At 52.1% G+C, this 20,176-nt stretch overlaps 2 long non-coding RNA genes across 2 annotated transcripts in view; one reads left to right on the forward strand and one right to left on the reverse strand.

Annotated features, from left to right (window-relative positions):
- Positions 1–20,176, reverse strand: part of LOC135983428 (uncharacterized) — a 256,391-nt gene that overhangs the window by 60,178 nt on the left and 176,037 nt on the right. The window lies entirely within an intron of this gene.
- Positions 10,788–19,405, forward strand: LOC135972649 (uncharacterized). The gene is made up of 3 exons (XR_010589130.1): positions 10,788–10,870; positions 12,151–12,245; positions 18,906–19,405. It is a non-coding gene; the product is annotated as an uncharacterized LOC135972649 (long non-coding RNA).

The raw sequence follows: 20,176 nt of genomic DNA on the forward strand, positions 1-20,176 counted from the left end.
TCTATACTGTCTGTATTTCAAACTTATGCTATGCTGCTGGGTGACATCCCAGACAAACTGGTGTTAGCTCTGCCTAGCCTGCTTGATGGCCCATTAAGGACCATCAGCTATACAATGGACCCATTGAGAGAAGGCAGATACGCCTTGTAACTCAGCAAAGTATGCAGGGACTGGCCCATGTGACTCCAGACTCCATTTTGCTGTAATTTTCCACAGTAAGAACAAAGAGGTGTTCTTACACCTGGAAAAGACTATATAAGGCTGATGCCTCATCTCCATCTTGTCTTCAATCCTGCTTCATACCTCTGGAGGAACTTTGCTACAAGCTGAAGCTTTGAACAAAGGACTGAGGACCCATCCCAGCGGGGGATGTATTCCAGAGACTTGATTTGAACCTGCAGTTTATTCCATCGCTGCTGCAAACCTGAACCAAGAACTTTGCCATTACTGTATGTAATTGATTCCATTTAACCAATTCTAACTCTCATCTCTATCTTTTTCCTTTTATGAATAAACCTTTAGATTTTAGATTCTAAAGGATTGGCAACAGCGTGATTTGTGGGTAAGACCTGATTTGTATATTGACCTGGGTCTGGGGCTTGGTCCTTTGGGATCAGGAGAACCTTTTTCTTTTACTGGGGTATTGGTTTTCATAACCATTTGTCCCCATAACGAGTGGCACTGGTGGGAGTACTGGGAAACTGGAGTGTCTAAGGAGATTGCTTGTGAGACTTGCGGTTAGCCAGTGGGGTGAGACCGAAGTCCTCCTAGTCTGGCTGGTTTGGTTTGCCTTAGAGGTGGAAAAAACCCCAGCCTTGGGCTGTAACTGCCCTGTTTGAGCAATTTGTCCTGAGTTGGCACTCTCAGTTGGGTTCCGCCAGAACCGCATTGTCACACAAGGTCAGCTCCCAGACGGCTGCACTGGGCAGCACAGCATGGGGAGGAGGTGACCAGCCCTCTGTGGAGAAAGAAGTGGTTCAGGACTATTTAGAAAAAACTGGACGAGCACAAGTCCATGGGGGCTGGATGTGCTGCATCCGAGGGTGCTAAAGGAGTTGTCGGATGTGATTGCAGAGCCATTGGCCATTATCTTTGAAAACTCATGACGATCCGGGGAGGTCCTGGATGACTGGAAAAAGGCTAATGTACTGCCCATCTTTAAAAAAGGGAGGAAGGAGGATCCGGGGAAGTACAGGCCAGTCAACCTCACCTCAGTCCCTGGAAAAATCATGGAGCAGGTCCTCAAGGAATCAATTCTGAAGCACTTAGAGGAGAGGAAAGTGATCAGGAACAGTCAGCATGGATTCACCAAGGGCAAGTCATGCCTGATTAACTTAATTGCCTTCTATGAGGAGATAACTGGCTCTGTGGATGAGGGGAAAGCAGTGGATGTGTTATTCCTTGACTTTAGCAAAGCTTTTGATACGGTCTCCCACAGTATTCTTGCCAGCAAGTTAAAGAAGTATGAGCTGGATGAATGAGCTATGAGGTGGATAGAAAGCTGGCTAGATGGTCGGGCTCAACAGATAGTGATCAATGGCTCCATGTCTAGTTGGCAGTCAGTATCAAACAGAGTGCCCCAAGGGTCAGTCCTGGGGCCGGTTTTGTTCAATATCTTCATTAATGATCTGGAGGATCGCGTGGATTGCACCCTCAGCAAGTTTGGAGATGACACTAGACTTGGAAGAGTGGTAGATATGCTGGAGGGTAGGGATCGGATACAGAGGGACCTAGACAAATTAGAGGATTGGGCCAAAAGAAATCTGATGAGGTTTAACAAGGACAAGTGCAGAGTCCTGCACTTAGGACAGAAGAATCCCATGCACTGCAATAGACTGGGGACCCAATGGCTAGGCAGCAGTTCTGCAGAAAATGACCTAGGGTTTACTGTGGAACAGAAGCGGGATATGAGTCAACAGTGTGCCCTTGTTGCCAAGAAGGCTAACGGCATTTTGGGCTGTATAAGTAGGGGCATTGCCAGCAGATCTAGGGACGTGATCGTTCCCCTCTATTCGGTATTGGTGAGGCCTCATCTAGAGTACTGTGTCAGTTTTGGGCCCCACACTACAAGAAGGATGTGGAAAAATTGGAAAGAGTCCAGCGGAGGGCAACAAAAATGATTAGGGGGCTGGAGCACATGATTTATGAGGAGAGGCTGAGGGAACTGGAATTATTTAGTCTGCAGAAGAGAAGAGTGAGGGGAGATTTGATAGCTGCTTTCAACTATCTGAAGGGGGGTTCCAAAGAGGATGGAGCTCGGCTGTTCTCAGTGGTGTCAGATGACAGAACAAGGAGCAATGGTCTCAAGTTGCAGTTGGGAGGTTTAGGTTGGATATTAGGAAACACTATTTCCCTAGGAGGGTGGTGAAACACTGGAATGGGTTATCTAGGGAGGTGGTGGAATCTCCATCCTTAGAGGTTTTTAAGGTCAGGCTTGACAAAGCCCTGTCTGGGATGATTTAGGTGGGAATTTTTCCTGCTTTGAGCAGGGGGTTGGTTTCACGGAGTGTGTGTGGGGGAAGTCAGGGCCCTGCACCCTCACTTCCTGCGATTCACCGTGACTCTTAGCCGGACAGAAAAACAGAAGCTTTATTAGATGACAGGAACAGTCCCAAGCAGGGCTTGTAGGCACAACCAGGACTCCTCATCCAGGTCCCTCTGGGGGGCAAGGATCTGAGACCCCAGACTTGGGGTTCCCTGCGTCTTCCCAGCCAGCCCAAACTGAAACCAAAACCCCTCCAGCCAGCTCTCTCCCCCTCTCCCTTTGTCCAGTTTCTCACGCAAAGGTGTCGCCTCACCCCACCCCATTCCTGGCTCAGGTTACAGGCTCAGGTATCGTCCCTCACCTAAAGTCACCCCCTGCTCACCCTTCCCCATGCAGACAGTCCCAGTGAAAATAGACGACATTCCCAGGTCAATCCGCCCCACTCCCGGGGTTGGAATAGATGATCTCCTGAGGTCCCTTCCACCCCTGATATTGTATGTCAGTTTCTTAAATGTTTTACTGGTTCTGCCTTTTAAAACTTCCTCTTACCTGAATCAATGTCAGAAATCACCTGTTTCAAATACCTGGTGTAATGGGAGCTGAGGGCAGCCGGAAGATGTTAGGGAAACATTAGCCACTTTGCAAACATTCCATGGAAGCCTCCTTTAAACATCCTTTAATTGCCAAGTATTTACTATCACGCAAATGTCCTGTCGAGGTGCTAGAGTGGATGAGGAGGAGCCCTCCTCATTAAAACAGCAGAATTCCAATTTGGAAAATTCTTTTCATGCTTTTCCTAGTTTCTATGCACTCCAAAATGTTGGACTCCGGACCCCAAATGTGTTTTATTACCTAGGCCTGGCCAGGGAACGTTTGAGTTTTTTTGGAGGTTAAACTGCAGTTTTCAAATAAATGCAGAGCCCTACGTGGCTGATAAGGCACAACCCCACCTGATGATAATGTCCATGAGTATTATGAAAACAAACTGATCTGTGTTTGTTATGTTGACTGTAATATTTACTTTGTAATTCCAGGTTAATGATAAAAGATTAATAAGCTTGTAAAGTGTCGGTCCAGGGGTTGTATTAAATATTCCACTAATAGCAGTAATCAGTAAGGAAATGTTTGTTTAAGAAAATATTTTTGTGACAGAATCATCTAGGCACCAGGATGTGAGATGGAGCTGACATTTGTGATGGGAACTTTTCTAGCTCTTGTTATCTTTAGTATCAGAATTCTGGAGAGGCAGCAGCCTCTGCATAGTTAAGCTTACCACTAAATTTCAGTTTAGAGCTGAATTTTGCATTGTCTTTAAAATCTAGAAAAAGAATCATAGACCTCAACTCCCGAAAGAGCTTCAACACCAGCCCCATTAACCAAACTCAACAGATACCACAAGGTCATTAGTGGCCGAGTCAGGGCGAGCACCTAGGTCCTTCACAGCCACTTAGCCACCCTGAAGAACTGGGCCTGCTGTCTGTGCTTGGCTATGCAGACTATCCAAGGAGGCCTGTCTGGCCAAGCCACCTCTCTAAAGCACTCTGAGACACCAGGTGAATTTGCCTAGCAAAGAACTGAGTGCGCCGGGATTTCTGAGAGCACAGGGAGCAGTTAAGGAGGAAAGGGACATTGCAGAGAAGAGAAATGGTTTCTTTGTATCACCATGGCAGTTGTTGAGCAGATTGTTGCCCTGGGACCTGCTCTTTCCGGCTCATGAAGATGGGAGCTGTCGGGGCTGGGCGTGCCAGAAGAGGAGATATTGGAGCAAACTAACAATTTAAAGTCCCGACACCCAGCTGAGCCGTTCGGTGCTGAAAGGGGATTTATGAACGAAGTGACTGAACAACCGGCGATAGTATCTGATCTCCCATTGAGAGCAGGTTCTGGACTGGAGAGTAGCAGATGTGGGACCTCTATTGTTCAAAGGCTCTACGGGGGTCTAGGGAATTGCAGAGCAGTGAGTCTTACTGCAGGACCCAGTCAACTGCCTGAGTTGACCATTAAAATCCGATGATAAGCAGCTAGCAGAGCACGCTATGAGACGGACAGCCCAGCATGGCTCTGCAAAGGACATGGGCCTCACGGAATCTCTTAGGCTTTGTCTACGCTGGCAAGTGAAAGACACAATTTTTGTCATTCAGAGGTGTTAAAAAAACACTCCTCCGAAAGACAAAAGTTTTGTCAACAACAAGTGCTGGTGGGAACAGCACTTTGTCGGCATGACACCAGTCATGATTTTATAGACCTCTATCATATCCCCCCTTAGTCATCTCTTTTCCAAGATGAAAAGTCCCAGTCTTATTAATTGCTCCTCATACGGCAGCCATTCCATACCCCTAAGCCTTTTTGTTGCCCTTTTCTGAACATTTTCCAATTCCAATATATCTTTTTTTGAGATGAGGCGACCACATCTGTATGCAGTATTCAAGGTGTGGATGTACCATGGATTTATACAGAAGCAATATGATATTTTCTGTCTTATTATCTATCCCTTTCTTAATGATTCCCAACATTCTGTTCGCTTTTTTGACTGCCGCTGCCCACTGAGTGGAGAGAACTATCCACAATGACTCCAAGATCTCTTTCTTGAATGATAACAGCTAATTTAAACCCTATTATTTTTCATGTAGAGTTGGGATGATGTTTTCCAATCTGCATTACTTTGCATTTATCAACATTGAATTTCATCTGCCATTTTGTTGCCCAGTCACCCAGTTTTGTGAGATCCTTTTGTAGCTCTTCACAGTCTTCACGGGGATTTAACCATCTGGAATAGTTTTGTATCATCTGCAAATTTTAGCAACTCACTGTTTACTCCTTTTTCCAGATCATTTATGATTATGTTGAATAGGACTGGGCCCAGTACAGACCCCTGGGGGGACACAACTATTTACCTCTCTCCATTCTAAAAAATGACCATTTATTCCCACCCTTTGTTTCCTATCATTTAACCAGTTACCAATTCAGGAGAGAACCTTCCCTCTTATCCCGTGGCAGCTTACTTTGCTTAAGAGCCTTTGGTGAGGGACCTTGTCAAAGGCTTTCTGAAAATCTGAGTACACTATATCCACTGGATCAACCTTGTCCACATGCTTGTTGACCCCCTCAGAGAGTTCTAGTAGATTGGTGACGCATGATTTCCCTTAAAAACCATGTTGACTCTTGCCCAACAAATTATGTTCATCCATGTGTCTGACAATTTTGTTCTTTACTATAGTTTCAACCAGTTTGCCCGGAACTGAAGTCAGGCTTACTGGCCTGTAATTGCCCCGGTCATCTTTGGAGCCCCTTTTAAAAATTGGCATTTGTGACATTATTGACAGAATATCTAACCGTATAGATCAGTGTTGTAACCACTGTTATATATTTGCAGCAAATATTGTACAAAGGTTGTCATGTGAGGTGTCACGGGGTCCCCGGACGATGCTCTGGAACTGTTCCCTATGAAGCCCGTCAGGACTCTGGTGAAGTCTCCTCGCTCTGAGCAGACTGTCTTCAGGGCAAGCAGCTCATGCGGCTTCCACCTTCCTGGTCTGACCTTGGAACATTCAGCATCCCCTGCCCCTCCGTGCACTTCCCACAGCGAGTCCGCACAGGTGGGGTCCTGGGGAAGCCACAGGGTCCTGCACCCCCACTTCGCAGTCAGACGTGACTCTCGGCCAGCCGGTAAAACAGAGGTTTATTAGATGACAGGAACACGATCTAAAACAGAGCTTGTAGGTACAGAGAACAGGACCCTTCAGCCGGGTCCATTTTGGGGGGCAGCGAGCCAGACACCCATGTCTGCACTCACCCCTCGTCCCCAGCCAGCTCCAAACTGACTCCCTCTCCAGCCCCTCCTCCTCTGGGCTTTGTCTCTTTCCCGGGCCAGGAAGTCACCTGATCTCTTTGTTCTCCAACACTTTCAGTTGACATTTTTGCAGAGGAGAGGCCATTAGTTGCCAGGAAACAGAGTGCCAGCCATTCTCTGTCCAGACAGCATCACAGGGGCCTTCTTGGGCTCTGCAACAATTATACCCCCTTCTCCCCCCACCTTGATACCTAAGAAATGCATAGGGGACACTGAGGCACCCACACAGTATTCAGAGAAAACATTAAGAACATTCCCACTTCGTCACATGAGGTGTCTACTGGAAGGTTATGATTGGCTATTTATAACGATGCTATCTGTATATGTGTATCATTTTTGTAGTCGAAGTTATGAATATTGGCTCTATACTGTCTGTATTTCAAACTTGTGCTATGCTTCTGGGGAACACCCAGACAAGTTGATGTCAGCTCTGCCTAGCCTGCTTGCTGGCCCATTAAGGAACATGTCTCCTGCTGTGAAGGCAGGGGGCTGGACTTGATGACCTTTCAGGGTCCCTTCCAGTTCTATGAGATAGGTATATCTCCATGTGGTGGGGCGATTGCCCCACACCCAGAGAGGGTGGGCTGCAGCAGGCCTAGGCGCCTGCGCAGATGCATAGCCAATCAGGGAAGGGCTTACTGGGAGCCAATCAGAAGGCAGATTGTAGCCAGCCAATCAGGGCCCGGCTTAGCCATATAAAAGGCTGCCCAGAGCAGGAGCAGTCAGTCTGTCCCAGGCCTTCAGAGGGGAAGGTCTGTCTCCAGAGCTGGGAGGCCAGCACTACGGACAGCGCAGTGCAGGCCAGCCTGAGAGAGTGGGAGAAGGCCCTACTCCATAGCCTGCTAGGCGGCAGGCCTGGGAGGAGGAGGCCTAGAGTAGCAAAGGGCTGTTGGGGAAGCGGTCCAGAGGGATAGTCAGAGGAGGAAGGAGAAGGAAGACAGTGAGACTGTCACCCGAGGGCCTCTGGACTGGGACTTAGAGTAGTGGGTGGGCCTGAGTCCCCCCCCCCCCCCCTTTTTTTTCCCTTTGTTTGCTGTGCTGCCTCACGCACAGCCACGGGCCGCAGGGAGTGGCCGGTCAGAAACACACCAGGTCCTGGACTGTGAGGATCGGACTCGAGGGTGTGGGGCTGTTGTGTAACCACCCCCCCCCCCGAAGGGGGGTGTGATTGGACAAAGGGACACTGTCGGAGGGCAGTGTTCCGGAAGAGGACGCCGACGTCGGGAGCAACGCAAGTCCGTGCCCCCCACAAAGGCGAGACAACAGGCGGAACGCCACCCAAAGAGGGCGCTCTACTGGCGCAAAACTAATTCCCCGAAGCAGCCAGGAGGAGGCGCCACAGCGGTGAGCTACCGACCCTGTCACACTCCATTAAAAAAAAACAAAAAAACATCAGCTATACAATTGACCCATTGAGAGAAGGCAGATACGCCTTGTGACTCAGCAAAGTATGCCGGGATTGGCCTAGGGACAGAACTCTGAGGTTCTCCCAGGCCATGTGCTGGGTGGCTTGTCCTTGGGACAAAGAAAGCAGAGACCACATGGCAAGAGACTATAAAAAGCTGCTGCAGCTTCTCCAACTTGTCTTCAATCCTGCTTCTGACCTCTGAAGGGACTTTGCTACAAACTGACGCTCTACAGAAAGGACTGAATGACCCGTTCCATCTGGGGATGTTCCAGAGACTTGATTTAAACCTGCACATCACTGCTACAAGCCTGAACCAAGAACTTTGCCGTTACTGTATGTAATTGATTCCATTTAACCAATTCTAGCTCTCATCTTTATCTTTTTCCCTTTTATGAATAAACCTTTAGATTTTAGATTCTAAAGGATTGGCAACAGCGTGATTTGTGGGTAAGATCTGATTTGTATATTGACCTGGGTCTTGGGCTTGGTCCTTTGGGATCAGGAGAACCTCTTTTCTTTTACTGGGGTATTGGTTTTCATAACCATTTGTCCCCATAACGAGTGGCACTGGTGGTGATACTGGGAACCTGGAGTGTCTAAGGAGATTGCTTGTCTGACTTGTGGTTAGCCAGTGGGGTGAGACCGAAGTCTTCTCTCTCTGTCTGGTTTGGTGCCTGGGTGTGCAAAGGAACCCCAGCCTTGGGCTGTAACTGCCCTGCTTTAAGCAATTTGTCCTGAATTGGCACTCTCAGTTGGGTCCCGCCAGAACCAGCATCGTTACAGTGTCCCATTAGCTATCCTCCAATCATCTGGTACAGAAGTTGATTTAAATGTTAGGTTACACACTACAGTTAGTAGTCCTGCAATTTTACATTTGAGTTCCTTCAGAACTCTTGGGTGATACCATCTGGTCCTGGTGACTTATTACTGTTTAGGTTATCAATTTGTTCCAAAAACTCCTCTAATGACATCTCAATCTGGGACAGTTCCTCAGATTTGTCACCTAAAAAGAATGGCTCATTTTTGGGATCTCCCCCAAATCCTCAGCTGTGAAGACCGATGCAAAGAATTCATTTAGCTTCTCCACAATGGCCTCGTCCTTTTTTGCTCCTTTAGCATCTCGATCGTCCAGTGGCCCCACTGGTTCTTTAGCAGGCTTCCTGCTTCTGATGTACTTAAAAAAAACTGTTTTTTGAGTCTTTGGCTAGCTGTTCTTCAAATTCTTTTTTGGCCTTCCTAATTATATTTTTACACTTTGTTTGCCAGAGTTTATGCTCCTTTCTATTTTCTTCACTAGGATTTAACTTCCACTTTTTAAAGGATGCCTTTTTGCCTCTCACTGCTTCTTTTACTTTGTTTAGCCACGGTGGCTCTTTTTTGGTTCTTTTACTATGTTTTTTAATTTGGGGTAAACATTTAAGTCGAGCCTCTATTATGGTATCTTTAAAAAGTTTCCATGCAGTTTGCAGGGATTTCACTTTTTGCGCTGTAACTTTTAATTTCTGTTTAACTAACCTCCTCATTACAGTGCTGTTACATAAATCAATGGTGTCGCCTCGTCTGGATGCTGTGTGCAGTCTGGGTCAGCCCCAGGGGTGGAATGATGCCCCATATGGAGAGAGAATAACAGGTTGGGATGGTTACCTTACAGAGGTGATGCAGGACAGGGGACACACTAAAGATATACAGAATAACGACTGCTCTAGGGAAGGGAGATCAGGCATGTTGGTTCAGCCCATCTCCTAGCACAAGAACAGGGAGTCTGTTCAATACTGAAAGGCACCAGAAAGGAAATACTTTTCTCAGACATCATTTGATTAGACTGTGGAACTCACTGCCACAATATATTATTGAGGTCAGCAGTTTAGCAGGATTCAGAAAATGTCTCGACATTTACGTGGAGAACAGGAACATGCAGAGTTCTAACCGTGAGGATAAAACTACCCCAGAGCTCAGGCTGGGCTATACACCCCCCTGCTTCAGGGCGTGAGCTGGTGCTGAGCACTGGGGGTCAGGCAGCGTCTTCACCAAAGCAGGTTATCCCCTCGCTGCCCCTGCTGGGATTCTTGCCCCGTCCCATGAGGCAGCGGGTCCTGGCCACTGCTGGAGACAGGAGATGGGCTACAGCGCCCCGGGCTGATCCTCCCTGAACGCCGGGATGGCAGAGAGCCAGCTGCAGCCCGGCCGAGGGAGACAGCAGTGATGGGCGGGGGGAGGACTCAGGTTCGTGCAGAGGCCCAGGATGGGCCCGTTACCCAATGCCTCTGCCTTTGATCGCACCCTAACTAAGACTTCCTGATGGTCCAGCTCAGCTGACGGGCGGGTCACAGAGTCTCTGTTTGCTCTGGGCTGGGATCCTTGTATTTGCCAGCTGGGCTGATTTGCATGTCCAGCATCCTGCCCCCTCCCTTCTCCCCCCCCTCGTGCCCCCAGTAGGTCTATAAATACCCCGGAGAGCCAGCGCCCTGCACAGGCTGAGCTCCGATCCTCATCGCTCCAGACCAGCCGCCCAGACAGACGGACAGGTGAGTTCCTGCCCCCTCCCGGCCCTTCTCCCTCTGCACAGGGTGCTGGGCACTGGGTGGCAGCCGAGCTCTGTGACAGAGCCTCATGTCCAGACTTGCCCTGTGTGAGTCCCTGGGGCCGTCTTTGTCCCACCCCTTCCCCCACAGTGCTGCCCCGGCACCCCGTCCCCATGTGTCGGTGCTGAGCGTCCTCTCCCTGGGGCTCTGCTCCCTGTGGCCCGGCCCTGCCCTGCCCGGCTGGAGACGAGGGGCAGGGAGAGCCGCAGGCTGACGGCCCCTTGGGAACCAGCCCAGGGAGGGGGCCCTGCACAGCTCCCCTGCCCCACTGGGGCCTCTGAGTTGAGTCCCCCGGGCCTGGTATCCCTCTCAGGGCCCTTCCAGACCAGCCAGGCCCTTTAACAAACAGCCCCAGCTCTGAACCGCCTCCCCCTGTGTAATGCCACACAGGGGAGGGGTGTCGCTCTGGGGGGTGTCTCAGGCTCTCATGGCCCCATCTTCTTGTCTTGTGTGTTTTCTCCCCAGGGGAAGCGAGAAGATGGGGCCAGTCGCCTACTTCAGCCTCTGCCTCCTCGGCTGCCTGATCTTTAACCCCTCGCTGGAAGGTGAGTCCCTGCCTGGCCCCTCGGAGCTGGAGCCCCGGGGGCTGGTTGCCATATTGGGAATTGGGAAGTGAATTCATTTCTCTTGTCACGCCCAGAGCCACTGCCCATCTCCTGCTGATGAGGTTCACTGCCCTGGGGGGAGCCCAGGCCCTGCAGCCCCTCCCCAGGGAGTGGGTGAGAGAAGGTGGATGAAATGCCCCCCAGGGTCGGCTCTTCCCATGAGGATTGAGTGGGGCCAGTCCCTGGGCAACGGGCTCTCATCCCCCGTCAGCTACAGGCTCCCATCCCACCCTCCTGTGGTCCCCTCCCAATGTCTGGCTGTGTCCCCACAGGGTCCCTCTCCAACAACTGGTCATGGCTCCGCTCCAACCCCAGCTTCTCCCGCATCCGGCCTCTGATCCCGGCTGGGCTGCCCCATTACCTGCACACTGTGCCTTTCTCCTCCAGACTGTCCCATTCCCTCCCCCTGCTGGGATACGGCTCCACCCCGTCCCTCTGTGTCCCCAGCCCTGAGAAGGGCAGACTACATAGTGTTCCCCTCCCCTCCACCCCAGCCCCCACAGATCCCTGCTATTCCCCCTCTTTATGCCCCATCTCCCTGGGCACCTCTCTCCCCTTCCCTCCTCCTTGTACCCCCCCAGGTCCTTCCATCCAGAACTGGGCCCCTGCTCCCGATTTCCTCTCTAGTTCCAGTCTGTGCCAACCCCATTGCTCCCCCAGCTTCACCCCGTGGCCCTGGGTGTTCCCTTCCTGCCCCCCTGCCAGCTTCCCTGGCCCCACTGTCCCGCATGGCCCAAGGGGAGATGGGGAGGAACTCAGGGTGGCAGGAATTCCCTCTGCCCGAGGGCTGCAGCTGAATGGGGGCCACTGTGATGGGCATCTCCATATTTCCCCCATTTCCCAGAGCTGGGAGTCTATGGGGCTCCCTGGGGCAGGAGCAGGGAGGGTCTATCAGCCCCCCCACAGTGCACTGCTCCTTCCTCCCCCCAGGGAGCCCTGGGGAAAGGAGCCCCTGCCCCATAGCGACCCAGAGGCCCTGCCCTGCTGGGATCCCTGCTCAGGGCTGGGTTCCAGGGGCCCCGTTCTGCCGATGTGGGGTCTGAGCAAACCCAGCTTCTTCCTGCAGTGCCAGGGCCTGGAGGGTCCTGCCAGCCAGACACAGCCCCAAACGGGATCCCATGTTATTCGTGCTAATGGGAAAGCCACGGTTCTGCCTCTGAAACAGCCTCTAACCGCGGTGTCCTGTCCCCACCATTGCCCCCAACCCCCTCTCTCTGCAGGGGCACAGGCTGGGTCCTGTCCCACGGGCTGGCTACCCTTCCAAGGCAACTGCTATGGATACTTCCCCCAATACAAAACCTGGCTAGAGGCTGAGGTAAGAGGCTGGGGGCTCAGGGGCTGGAGCTGGAGCTGGAGGGATGGGGAGGTTTAGGGTGAATATCAGAGTCACTGAGCTGGGCTGGGCTGGGGAATCTGCTCCGGTGGGAGGGGTGGGAGCCCAGGGCTGCACATTTCACACTGCCCCAGACAGAGCCCTGGGAACATGCTGTGAGGGAACAATCTGCCCTGGCCAGGCTGGGGAGTAGAATACAATGTAAACGTAGCTCCCGGTGGGGCACAATTTTCACTGGACCCGACGCGCTTGTCATGCGATGTGTCTACCAAGGGCACCCGGGACGGCCTGGGCCTAGGTGGGGTCATATCTCTGTGATGGGTTCCCCAGGGTGCAGCCTGGAACTGGGGTACCGCTGAGCCCTCTGGATTACCAACCTGGGCTCCCCCTCACACTGTAGTAATGTGACAAGCTGCAAACCCCTCGAGGTCCTGCATTCGCACAAACATCCACAGGCAGGGACACACCCAGCTGCAGTTACATGAATGCTTTCACCAGCCACTCATGAACCAGGAATAGAGAGACTCCAGCCAGTTCCCCACAGCTCCCCAGCCTGGGACCCCAGAGCTGTACCGTCTTGCCCTGGTCAGAAGCCTGACGGGTGTAAGTATATTACCCAGTCTGTCCCTCCCTCAATGTGGAGAGGACAATGCACCAGCCCTTGTTCCTGATCAGATTTCCCTTTGCATTTCAAACAACACACTGTTTTAGGTAAAAAAAATATAAAATAGGTTTATTAACTACAGAAAGAGAGAGATTTTAAGGGATTATAAGTAATAATTGTATGGATCAAAGAAAATTACCTAAGAAATAAAACAAAATATAATTTGAGTTCTATAAAGTACACAGAATCTGAATCATGGAATCATAGAATATCATGGTTGGAAGGGACCTCTGAAGGTCATCTAGTCCAACCCCCTGCTCAAAGCAGGACCAATCCCCAATTAAATCATCCCAGCCAGGGCTTTGTCAAGTCAGGGACCAATTTTGTCAGAATCTAGATCTATCCTCTTTGGAATAACACATCCACTGCTTTCCTCTCATCCACAGAGCCAGTTATCTCATTGTAGAAGGCAATCAGGTTGGTCAGGCATGACTTGCCCTTGGTGAATCCATGCTGACTCTTCCCGATCACTTTCCTCTCCTCAAAGTGCTTCAAAATTGAGACAGGGATCAACCCCTGAAAGGGGGTTCCAAAGAGGATGGATCTAGACTGTTCTCAGTGGTACCAGATGACAGAACAAGGAGCAATGGTCTCAAGTTGCAGTGGGGGAGGTCTAGGATGGATATTAGGAAACGCTATTTCACTAGGAGGGTGGTGAAGCACTGGAATGGGTTACCTAGGGAGGTGGTGGAATCTCCTTCCTTAGAGGTTTTTAAGGCCCGGCTTGACAAAGCCCTGGCTGGGATGATTTAGTTGGTGTTGGTCCTGCTTTGAGCAGGGGGTTGGACTAGATACCCCCTGAGGTCCCTTCCAACCCTGATATTCTATGATTCTATTCTACGATAAAGGCTAACACAATCCATTCTGGTCAGCCCAGAGCAATCATTCTATGATTCTTCTCTTCTGCAGACTAAACAAGACTAGTTCCCTCAGCCTTTCCTCATAAGACGTGTGCTCCAGACCCCTAATCATTTTTGTTGCCCTCCACTGGACTCTTTCCAATTTTTCCACATCCTTCTTGTAGTGTGGGGCCCAAAACTAGACACAGTACTCCAGATGAGGCCTCACCAATGTCGAATAGAGGGGAATGATCACGTTCTTTGATCTGCTGGCAATGCCCCTACTTATACAGCCCAAAATGCTGTTAGCCTGCTTGGAAACAAGGGCACACTGTCGACTCATATCCAGCTTCTCGTCCACTGTGACCCCTAGGTCATTTTCTGCAGAACTGCTGCCTAGCCACTCGGTCCCTAGTCTGTAACAGTGCATGGGATTCTTCCGTCCTAAGTGCAGGACTCTGCACTTGTCCTTGTTGAACCTCATCAGATATCTTTTGGCCCAATCCTCTAATTTGTCTAGGTCCCTCTGTATCCTATCCCTACCCTCCAGCATATCTACCATTCCTCCCAGTTTAGTGTCATCTACAAACTTGCTGAGGGTGAAATCCATGCCATTCTCCAGATCATTAATGAAGATATTGAACAAAACCGGCCCCAGGACCAACCCTTGGGGCACTCCGCTTGATACTGGCTGCCAACTAGACATGGATCCATTGATCACTACCCGTTGAACCTGACGTTCTAGCCAGCTTTCTATCCACCTTATAGTCCATTCATCCAACCCATACTTCTTTAACTTGCTGGCAAGAATACTGTGGGAGACCATATCAAAAGCTTTGTTAAAGTCAAGGAATAACATGTCCACTGCTTTCCCCTCATCCAGAGCCAGTTATCTTCTCATAGAAGGCAATTAGGTTAGTCAGGCATGACTTGCCCTTGGTGAATCCATGCTGACTGTTCCTGATCACTTTCCTCTCCTCTAAGTGCTTCAGAATTGATTCCTTGAGGACCTGCTCCATGATTTTTCCAGGGACTGAGGTGAGGCTGACTGGCCTGTACTTCCCCGGATCCTCCTCCTTCCCTTTTTTAAAGATGGGCACTACATTAGCCTTTTTCCAATCATCTGGGACCTCCCCCGATCGCCATGAGTTTTCAAAGATAATGGCCAATGGCTCTGCAATCACATCCGCCAACTCCTTTAGCACCCTCGGATGCAGCACATCTGGCATCCGGCCCCATGGACTTGTGCTCGTCCAGCTTTTCTAAATAGTCCCGAACCACTTCTTTCTCCACAGAGGGCTGGTCACCTTCTCCCCATGCTGTACTGCCCAGTGCAGCCGTCTGGGAGCTGACCTTGTTCATGAAGACAGAGGCAAAAAAATCATTGAGTACATTAGCTTTTTCCACATCCTCGGTCACTAGGTTGCCTCCCTCATTCAGAAGGGGCCCACACTTTCCTTGACTTTCTTCTTGTTGCTAACATACCTGAAGAAACTCTTCTTGTTACTCTTAACATCTCTTGCTAGCTGCAACTCCAAGTGTGATTTGGCCTTCCTGATTTCACTCTTGCATGCCTGAGCAATATTTTTATACTCCTCCCTGGTCATTTGTCCAATCTTCCACTTCTTGAAAGCTTCTTTTTGTGTTTAAGATCAGCAAGGATTTCACTGTTAAACCAAGCTGGTTACCTGCCATATTTACTATTCTTTCTACACATCGGGATGGTTTGTTCCTGCAACCTCAATAAGGATTCTTTAAAATACAGCCAGCTCTCTTGGACTCCTTTCCCCCTCATGTTATTCTCCCAGGGGATCCTGCCCATCTGTTCCCTGAGGGAGTCAAAGTCTGCTTTTCTGAAATCCAGGTTCCGTATTCTGCTGCTCTCCTTTCTTCCTTGTGTCAGGATCCTGAACTCGACCATCTCATGGTCACTGCCTCCCAGGTTCCCATCCACTTTTGCTTCTCCTACTAATTCTTTCCGGTCTGTGAGCAGCAGGTCAAGAAAAGCTCTGCCCCTAGTTGGTTCCTCCAGCACTTGCACCAGGAAATTGTCCCCTACACTTTCAAAAAACTTCCTGGATTGTCTGTGCACTGCTGTATTGCTCTCTCAGCAGTTATCGGGGTGATTGAAGTCCCCCATGAGAACCAGGGCCTGCAATCTAGTAAATTCTGTTAGTTGCCGGAAGAAAGCCTCGTCCACTCCATCCCCCTGGTCTGGTGGTCTATAGCAGCCTCCCACCACAACATCACCTTTGTTGCTCCCACTTCTAAACTTACTCCAGAGACTCTCAGGTTTTTCTGCAGTTTCATACTGGAGCTCTGAGCAGTCATACTCCTCTCTTACATACAATGCAACTCCCCCATCTTTTCTGCCCTGCCTGTCCTTCCTGAACAGTTTATATCCATCCATGACAGGACTCCAGTCATGTGAGTTATCCCACCAAGTCTCTGTTATTCCAATCGCGTCATAGTTCCTTGACTGTTGAAGGACTTTCAGTTCTCCCTGCTTGTTTCCCAGGCTTCTTGCATTTGTGTATAGGCACTTAAGATAACTCGCTGATTGTCCTGCTTTCTCAGTCTGAGACAGGAGTCCTCCTCTCTTGCGCTCTCCTGCTTGTGCTTCCTCCCGGTACCCAACTTCGCCACTTATGTCAGGGCTTTGGTCTCCTTCCCCCGGTGAACCTAGTTTAAACCCCCCTCACTAGGTTAGCCAGCCTGCTTGCGAAGGTGCTCTTCCCTCTCTTCGTTAGGTGGAGCCTGTCTCTGCCTAGCACTCCTCCTTCTTGGAACATCATCCTATGGTTGAAGAATCCAAAGCCTTCTCTCCAACGCCACCTGCATAGCCATTCATTGACTTCCACGATTTGATGGTCTCTACCTGGGCCTTTTCCCTGCACAGGGAGGATGGATGAGAACACCACTTGCGCCTCAAACTCCTTTATCCTTCTTCCCAGAGCCACGTAGCACCTCACCCGGCTGGTACAAACAGTTCACCAATCTTGCATACACAGGCAGGGATTCCCTCTTTGGACCACCTCCCCAGTCCACGTCTTTATCCTCCAGACATATTTTCAGGTGTTCAGTTGTGTGGTGAGTGAGGCCAAATGATGATGTCACTTAGAATATCAGGGGTGGAAGGGACCTCAGAAGATCATCTAGTCCAACCCCCTGCAGGACCAATCCCCAGAGAGATTTTTGCCCCAGTTCCCTAAATGACCCCCCTCAGGGATTGAACTCACAACTCTGGGTTTAGCAGGCCAATGCTCAAACCACTGAGCTATCCCATCCCCCTTCGATCAGGGAACACACCCCCCCCCCCCCATGATCAGGAACCCTCCATTGCCTATGTGCTCTGTCTGTAGGAAACGCATCATAATCACATCCCCATGGTAAATATGGGGGTGTCAGGGTGTTGCTTTGGGGTACAGCATGTCAGTCTCCCTCTAGGCTGGCTCAGGAAGGGCTGGCTCCTTACTCGGTGTTACCAAAGCAGCTCCCTTCGCTCTCGTGGCAGGGCTGTGCTGAAGGTCTCTGGTTCGATCCCCATTGCTGGCTGGCATGTGGCCAGCGAGTCGCTGCACAGGTCCTGATGGGGGCGCTGGAGCCCCGTGTAATGCCGTGTGGGGCACTGAGTGAACGTGGATGTGCCTGTGAGGCTGAGAATTCCCTGTGCTCTGGGGGGCTGGGGGAACTGTGGTTTCTGCTGTCTCCGCTCTGTAGTGCCCCTGCAATGCTCTTTAGTGCTTTGGCCTGTAGCTATTGTGGGCAGGACCGGCTCTAGGATTTTTGCCGCCCAAAGCAAAAACAATTTTGGCCGCCCCCCCCCTCGTTCTTTAATTACCCCACCCCCGGCCCCGCCTCAGCTCCGCCCCTTCCCCAAATCCCCAGCCCTGCCTCCTCCCCTCAGGCTCTCAAGCCTAGGAGGGAGGGAGGGAGGGAGGGGGAGAAGCGGCGGCCACTCTGAGTCTCCCACTCCCTCCCAGGTTTGAGAGTCTGGGAGGGAGGGGGAGACTCCGAGTGGCCGCGGCGCGGGCGCCGCTGCTTTTCTCCCCCCCCCCCCCAGGCTCTCAAGGCTGGGACGGAGGGGGAGCAGCGGCGCGTGAATCAGCTGTTTCGCGTGCCGTGGCAGCAGCAGCGGAGGTGAGCTAGGGCAGCCGGGGCACATTTTTAGGGGCGGCATTCTGGCGCCGGCCATGCCGCCCCAAGGACCAGCTTGTTTTGCTAGTGCCTAGAGCCGGCCCTGATTGTGGGAGCAGTTGCTCCAGGTTGGCATAGAACAGGGGCAGGTCACAGACCCAGTACCCAGCAGGGCTGTGTCTGGAGCATGGGGACAGGGCAAGGCCGTCTGTGGGGACCTCAGCTAGGAGCCAGGGAAGGCTTCCTCTCCTCATGGAGCTGGGGGAGGGGAAAGCCCGTTAGCAGGAGTGCCCGGCTGGGCAGGCGCCTCCCCAGGGCACCTATTATGCTAAACCCTGGCTGCGTCTCTATGGGAAGCTGGGCCTGGAAGGAGGGACAGTCAGAAATCTTCTGGCTTTCCTGCCAGTCTCCCTCTGTGAGGCAGGTTTTCCAGACCTCTCGGCGTTCTTGGAGCTCTTTTCCGAGCTCTCCAATTTGTTAACGGCCTGTCTGAGGAGAGACCCCAGACCGGGACATGGTGCCCAGTGCTGGTCTCACTAGTGCCGTATACGTGTAACACCCCCTCCCTGCTCCAAGGCGATCGCCCTGTGCTTACACGTTCAAGGCTCACACCTGCCCTCTTGTGCAGCAGGGCACGGAGAGCTCCCATTCGGCTGGTTGCAGCCATGACCCCTGGGTGCTTTTCAGTGCCGGCTCCCAGGCTACATCCCCCGGCTGTCAGTGCAGCCGGCTGCCTTGGTTCCTGGCCGTGAGACCCTGCATTTAGCTGTATTAACGCACACGGGGATCAAGTCAGCCCAGCTCACCGTGCGATCCCGATCCCCGTATAGACCTGACGTGTCCGTCACTATTTCCCGCTCCAGCAATCTCACTGTCACCGGCAGCCTTCACCCGCACTGGTTTTGTATTGTCTCCCAGATCCCTGAGACAGAGACTGAATAGCCCTGGGCCGAGAACAGGCCCCGATCCCTGTTTAACTGGCTTTGTTTCTTCTTGTCCCAGGCTGAGTGCCAGCACCACTGGCACGGGGCCCATCTCGCCTCCATTCACAGTGCTGGAGAAAATAATATGATGGCCCATTATATCAAGCGGTACCACAGAAACAGCGGTCCGGTCTGGATCGGACTGTGGGATCTTGAGCAGGTGAGTGCCCGGTCCCCGCTCTGCCTCGGGCAGCCCCTCCCCAGGCCCCTGGGCTCTGTGTCTCTGCTCAGTGAGGTTGTTGTTTGGGGCGGGGGTGCCACCAGAGCAGGATTTCCATGGGAACGGGGTGAAAAGGGGCTGTAACCGCCTGGGTTTCCAGTCACAGGTCGATCCCCAGCGCCCGGTGCAGAGTGTGAACTGTTGGTATTAATATTCACGTTCGTGACACTAGTGCCCAGGGACCCAGCACACCGGCCCGTTGTGCTCAGACCGTACACGCCCGGCACGAGAGTCAGCCCCGCCCCACACAGACGAGATGTCTAGACGAGGGCTCGGGGAAAGGGGCAGCCCCACGGGCAGAGAGAACAATGCGAGGGCACAGAGCGCTGCGAGTGCTGTCGCTCTGTGTGTATTCGTCCTCAGGGTGGGCTTAGTGAGGGGGGGGGTCACCTGGCCAGAGGCACTTCAGCTCCAGGCCTGTAGGGGGAGCCCCGGTGGGTCCCGATTCCCACCCAACACAGGCTCAGGGCAGGGCAGTGACTGGGGCTGGCGGGAACGGGGAGGTTGCAGATCCCCCCCGAGATACAGAGGCGTAATCACTTACAGCTCAAAGTGAGCAACCGCGGCTCTTGTTTGGCCCCTGGGCCAGTCCAGTCGCCAGTCAGGGCCCTGCAGGCCAGTGCTGGGGTGGGGGTGGGGTTCTCCAGTCCAGTCTCTAGTCCAGAAAACAGCCACGTGCAGATTTCCAGGCCAGGCTCAGTCAGTGTCTTTCCCTGGGGCCCTGCCCAGCTGCTGCGGATGCCCCATAAACCCTGCACAGAGCTGCCCCCGGCTGCAGTGTCTGGCACTCACAGTCTGCTCCACACGCTGCTCCCCGGCTCCTGGTGCTGCTGGTGCTGCACGCTGTTCCTCGGTGGGTTCCTCTGCATCCAGCTTCTCTGCTGCTCCGGGCTCGCTGTGCCGCTGCTTGTCCCCGAGCCAGGCCAACCCCTGCTTCCCCCAGCAGAGTTCCTGCCTCGTTGGTCTCACAGGGCGCGGGGGGACCTGGGGGCAGGACGCCAGCAGGGATACTGTGTGTGGTCACGTGTGTGACGTGGGACTTGCATGGACAAATCTTCTATTTAATCCAC

Source organism: Chrysemys picta, chromosome 1 (assembly GCF_011386835.1).
Source record: "Chrysemys picta bellii isolate R12L10 chromosome 1, ASM1138683v2, whole genome shotgun sequence".
NCBI lineage: Eukaryota > Metazoa > Chordata > Testudines > Emydidae > Chrysemys > Chrysemys picta.